Source organism: Astyanax mexicanus, chromosome 7, assembly GCF_023375975.1.
Source record: "Astyanax mexicanus isolate ESR-SI-001 chromosome 7, AstMex3_surface, whole genome shotgun sequence".
Lineage (NCBI taxonomy): Eukaryota > Metazoa > Chordata > Actinopteri > Characiformes > Acestrorhamphidae > Astyanax > Astyanax mexicanus.
In genome coordinates this window covers 23,248,194-23,254,432 of record NC_064414.1, presented here as the reverse complement: position 1 = coordinate 23,254,432, position 6,239 = coordinate 23,248,194, and positions in this window count along the sequence as shown.

The window sequence follows — 6,239 nt, the reverse complement described above, 5'->3', positions numbered from 1 at the left end:
CATCAGTAAAACACTGCTTAAGCTTGACAGATATGAATAACTGTACTCACTGATCTGATTACTAATATTCATTAAATCCACTAATAGAGTAATACCTAAAACCTTTCTGCACTGATTAAATAATAATTATCTGTATAAAAGAGACATTTCACATGAGATCATAAGACGTAAAATGATGTATTTATTGTTCATGATTTAAATGACACTGATGCGCTTAATTACTTGAATTTTATTTAGTTTGCTGTATTTGTTACACAGCAATAACTGGTCATTTTCTCTGTAATGCTAATTTAAGTAGATGTCCCAATTTTCAAAAGACAGTTTAATGATACTTATTTATCTTTGTGCAGTTGGAAATATTGAATAATATGCTCAGAAAAATATATTGTATATTTCCACTTACCATAACATTAACTTGCTTAGAGACTGCAGATTAATTAAAGAAAATTAGCCATTTGGCAAAAGTCTGGCACATGTGCATTATGAGATAGAAATACTGATGTGTAATGTGTATTGTCCCTGTTACTTAACTAAATAAATTAAATCAAATCAATCCAAATTTAGCTAGAGTAGTCTAAGTGTGAGTCACAGGGATTTTATTCATTGGCCTTCAGGACCAGCAGAATACACAAAAGAAATAAAATAAGACAAAATAGTAACTGGTAACTGGCAAGAGAGAGAAAGAGAGAGAGACACTGTGTGAAGTGAGTATGGGTGAGGGTGTGAGTGAGTGTATTTCAATTCAAAATTTTGGCCATCTGGTCTATCTAGCAGCTGCTGGCCTGCCCCATTGCCCTGTGGGATTACCACGAGGTCATCAGTGAAGGCCCTGTCACCCGGAGATTCACACGTGCTCAATGAACAAAGGATGCAATCAGCCACTCTCTTAATGAAATGCATGCATATGTACGCACATGCACTGGGTTTGTGTATGGTTGCTGCACTGAATACACTGAATCCTTATCTGCAACATCAGTTTCAGCTTCTCTTGCAGCAAACGAATGAAAAACACACAACAGGCTGTGCTGCAATGCAATGAGCCACTATGTAGCACTCCCGTACTCCCATAGTTTAAAAACAATAAACAAAGCAGTAGAACAGCTTGAGGAAAGGGGGATAAGATGTCATAGACTGAAGTTAATTCCTTATCCCTTGTCCCACGTCAAACGGAAGAGAACGTGAGTGAGACAGAGGCCAAGAGCGAAGAATAGAGGGAGGGATAAGATGAGGAAAATAAGAGGAGGGGAATGAGAGGGAGAAAAGAAGGGAGGGGAACAGGGAGTATGACGAAGAGGCTGATGAAATGGATTTCCCCTCCAGTTTCCATGGCAACAGTAGTGGTGGATGAATGATTTCCTGTACAGCTGGCTAGTTGAGAGCAATGGAAGGCGAGATTCATGAGCTGAGATGGAGCTGTAGGTGCTCTTTCACAAGAAAATAAAATGTATGTATTAACTAGTGATGTCAGTAACGCGTTACTTAGTAACGCGTTACTCTAATCTGACCCTTTTTTTCAGTAACGAGTAATCTAACGCATTACTATTTCCAATCCAGTAATCAGATTAAAGTTACTTATTTAAGTCACTGTGCGTTACTCTCTCTCTCTCTCTCTCTCTCCACCTCACCTCCTCCACACACACACACACACACACACCGCTCCCTTACCCATTCCCCCTCCGCTCTTCCCCAATCACATGCGTCTCGCTTTCTCCCCTGTCTCTCTCTCTCTCGCGCTCGGCGTGTCTTTAGTTTCCGCCCGTTTTCCGCTCCCTATCTCTTTATAAAGGCGTTTTTTTGCGGCCCAATTCACTAGCCAGGGCAGCGGTCTGCCACAAATTTGATTGGCAGAGGAGAGCATTTAAAGATTTTACACCACACGTGATTGGAAGTTCACTGTGGCGCAGAGCGCACATACCGTAAAGACAAGAAAAGTTCTTGTTTAAAAAGTTCAGTTTATATGAACACTGTCAGAATTAAATCCTTCTCAGTTGGGTCCGGTAAGGGTCCGTATTGGACAACGTCTGGGTCCGGACCCGGACCGCAGTCCGCCTATACGCGATCCCTGGTCTAGACCATATACACGGTTCTGTTTTATAAAACCACTCCTTGCTGCCCTGCAGAGAACAACAAGTTCAATGTTCAGTTTTACAGTGTTAAATATGTCAGGTCAAGAAAGACTTTCTTTATTTTATATATATTTTTATAAAAACAAGTATTTATGTTTAGTAAAATCAAGAAAGACCATATTTTATTTTTTATTTAAAAAAATATTTATGTTAAGTTAATTATTTTTTTTTATAAAAAAAACTTATTTTTTTAGGAAATAGTTCAACTTAATAGAGATAAATTGTTGCTGTTAAAAATGCATTTTCCAATAAAGGGAGTATTGGCAAAACTGGTTATAATGTTTATGTTAAGGCGGCGGGAGGTGGTGTCTGCAGCTGCTGAAAGTAACTAATAAAGTAACTTGTAAAGTAACTTAGTTACTTTTAAAATCAAGTAATCCATAAAGTAACTAAGTTACTTTTTAAAGGAGGAATCAGTAATCAGTAATCGGATTACTTTTTCAAAGTAACTATACCATCACTGGTATTAACGCATTAATATTATCATTACATCACTGAATATCTAAATTATTTGGATCAGTACACAAACAATCACAGCAAAGGATCACTGTGCAATTTCTGCTCTCATGGGATTTTGAAAAAAAACTGTACTAATCAATATAAATCCAATATTTTAATTCTCATGTAATTTTACATTATCGCTTTCCCCTCTTTATTAAATCTAGTTAACATACACAAGAACTGCTTTAAACTATTAAGATTTAAATATTTGGAATATTTAAGTAATGATAGTAATACCTGCTGCTATCAATTTTACCTGTCATGTTAACAAGCAAGTGTATGTGTGTGTGTGTGTGTGTGTGTGTGTGAGAGAGAGAGTGCAGAAAGAGATAATTGGTCTGTATCACTGCAAAATAAATAGCTTCATATGACTCAAAAACCACACCTACTGCTGACGCTATTGAAACTCAGCCTGCCAAGTGAAGAAGGGAGCATGCTAAGTATTAGGGGTGGGCAATTTGACAATTAAAGAACACTGACCCAATTGTACTTTTTATACTGAGAGTGTAAAAAGTCTGTTTTAATTGGATTATGTGTAGCAAAGTAAAAATCTGTGCTTTGCATAAAAGAGTACTTGAATACTAACAATAAGAGTAATGAATGCTACTGTTGATGCATACTCTCTGTGTCAAAACATTGTAGTAAATATTGTGTATGATGAAACTCTCTTTAAATGTCTATGTGATTATATTTTAACCATATCGCTTAGCTTTATGTTACATGATATGTCATAATATTAATCTTGTTTAACTGAAAAGCTGGAATGGACAGAATAAAAACACAAATAATTTTGTTACATTTAAACAAAGATATCAAAAACTATTAGTACAACTTAGGTTTGTTTATTTTATCTAACATTTTGTTTGAATTCTTTTATCTTTAAAAACCCAGTTACCAGGATTTAATATCCTATACTTGTGAAAAAGAAATTACATTTGCATTTGCTCAGAGTTCTAGAAGTATACAATATCTGCAATACATTTAAAACTACAAAATTATGCAATATAATTAATCAAAATAATGATGAATATAATTTTCATATATAACTTTCCTCATCTCTGCCAAGTAATATATCAGTTTAATTTCACTAGCTTCTAAAAATACGAACATAATATTTATACTTACATTAATGCCAACAATCCTGTTATATCCGCTCACACAGCTTAACATCATTACATTTTTAATTTAGAGATCTTTTTACACTAAATAACTAAGCAAATGTCAATAACAAATTACATCATGGATTCACCAGTTTCATACAGTTCTTTCAAAAAAAGGCATTACTCAATTCATCATTTGACTGAAACCAACTCACTATTTTCGAATTGCAACACACAAGCTGATTCACAGGCACATGACAGGGGTGTATAATAAAGTCACTAAATTAAAAATTAACCCTGACCTATATTTAACAACCTACACTGTAAGGACAAAAGCATTGTGACACCTGCTCATTTATCATTTCTCCCAAAATAAATGCTTTTGTTAGAGTAACTGTCTAGTAGCTACTAGCCTTTGGAGCCGTAAGACATTAACTGCATTTAGGAACAAAAACACCACTGAAGTCATGACAATCACTACCCCACCTCATGTCAGTGCTGGGAAGGTTAATACCCCTCCGGCCCATGCCTGGAATTCGTGATGATCATGATTATTTGCTCCAGAGAATCCTATTTTATAAGCTATGTTTTTCTATAGGGACTAGACAAGCTGTGTGTGAATTAGCACCCCTTTGTCAGCTGCACTTGGATATAAAGCTGGTGCTGCTACACTAAGAAGGCAAGTTGTAACAGAATAAGCTGCCCCTAATCAGAGTCAACACTGCCACCTTGTGACTATATTAATAAATTATGTTCTTAGAACTCAAGTAAAAAACAGGCACTATGCAAATGTAGCCATATTACCGCCACAAGTAATACTGTGAAGGGTTTGGAGAACTATATCCATATAGTAATCTAAAAAACATTGAATATTATAGTATTATTATCACATTATGTTACATTCTGTTGTAAGGTCTGTTATTTTGCCTCAGAGCTAGAGGCTATGTAAATTTAATGGTTTAGCTGGTCTACACATATGATCAACCTGACCAGGCTGGACAACAGATATGAACTTGCTTGACCACGCAGGTTGACAAGCAAGACCAAGCTCATTGACCAGCATGACCAACCTGGTTGACAAGCAACTCCAACAAGACCAAGCTGTGTTAGGATCATGATCAGAATGACCAATGGCACATGTAACATTCATAACGCCATTAGGCATGTCAGGAGCTCATTATTCAGTTTGACTACAAGTATAGGGTATGTTTTGGTCTAGATAACCACCCTAACCATCAAATACTACCTTAGACTATCTGAAATTTTTCCATTGTTTCCACCATTAAATGTAGACCAACCTAAAACTAAATTAAACTAATGAGTGACTAAATGAGTAAGTAAGAGAATGTGTGAAAGTGCTTCACCCATTAGTGTGGCTGCATTTGAAGTAAAAAATATTCCAATATTTTGTTTTAATGAGATATACTTTCTGTCTGGATGTTGTAAAAATAACGGCAGTACTGAGATTACCATAACCTTTCATGTTGACAATCAATAGAATAGTGCTACTGAGGTGTACTTATCTTATACACTGAGGTTTCGCACCTGATTAAGATGTGTTTAAAGGAATATATTCCGTCTTTTTGGTAGAAAGACACACACAATGCAAGACATCACACTGCTAATAAAGTGCAATTGGGTGGTGGAGTGAGGAAGTTCAGGTGATGTCATAGCAACACAATCACAAGATTTAAACAACATTGAGAAACCAAGAATTTGTGGTTTTGTTTTGGGAAAAACATGTATCCAACAACATCAAACACACATCAAAAATAGAACGTTTCAAGAGCATTCAGAGGGTCAGAGAAAACAGCGGATTCTGAAATGATTATAAAACGAAAAGTGTTATGATACAGTACACGTTTATATGCATTATACTTTTACGTCAGAATTACCAGACTGTTTGCTATAAGATCTCAGAAAGTAACAATAATAAGGACACAAATCTTCTCATATGCCCAGTTCAGAGAGTTAGTATTTAAAAACGGTACAGTATAATTTCATGTAATTCACGGTAATTCATGATGATGTCACGTTAAACAGATCTCTTCTATTTAATGTAATTCTAACTAACTTTTACTCCCTCTTTTGTATTTACACACATGGAATATTCTAATTTAAAAAGCATCAAAACTAACCCAAGATAGTATAATAAAGTAAAAATGATTCTAGTCTGTTTGCCAGGCACAATACACTACACTATTACTATTATAATGCAGGGAATTACCAGCACATGAGCTTTTTAAATTATGCTTTTTTTTGTGATTTTATTATATTATTATTTGAAAAAAAAAAATCAGACTGCATTTTCCTCACAGTGTAGTTATCAATATATGAACTCCAGCTATTAAAGCTGTAAAGTGCTTTAAAGTTTTAAACTTTGACTTTAAATATACACATTTATGTATTTCTAAGCTCGTATGCCTTTGTTTTAACAGCTAATACATAAGTCATATAAAGGTACTTTAAAATGTTTACGTCACTAAGCTTTACCTACCTAGACTTTCGCAGC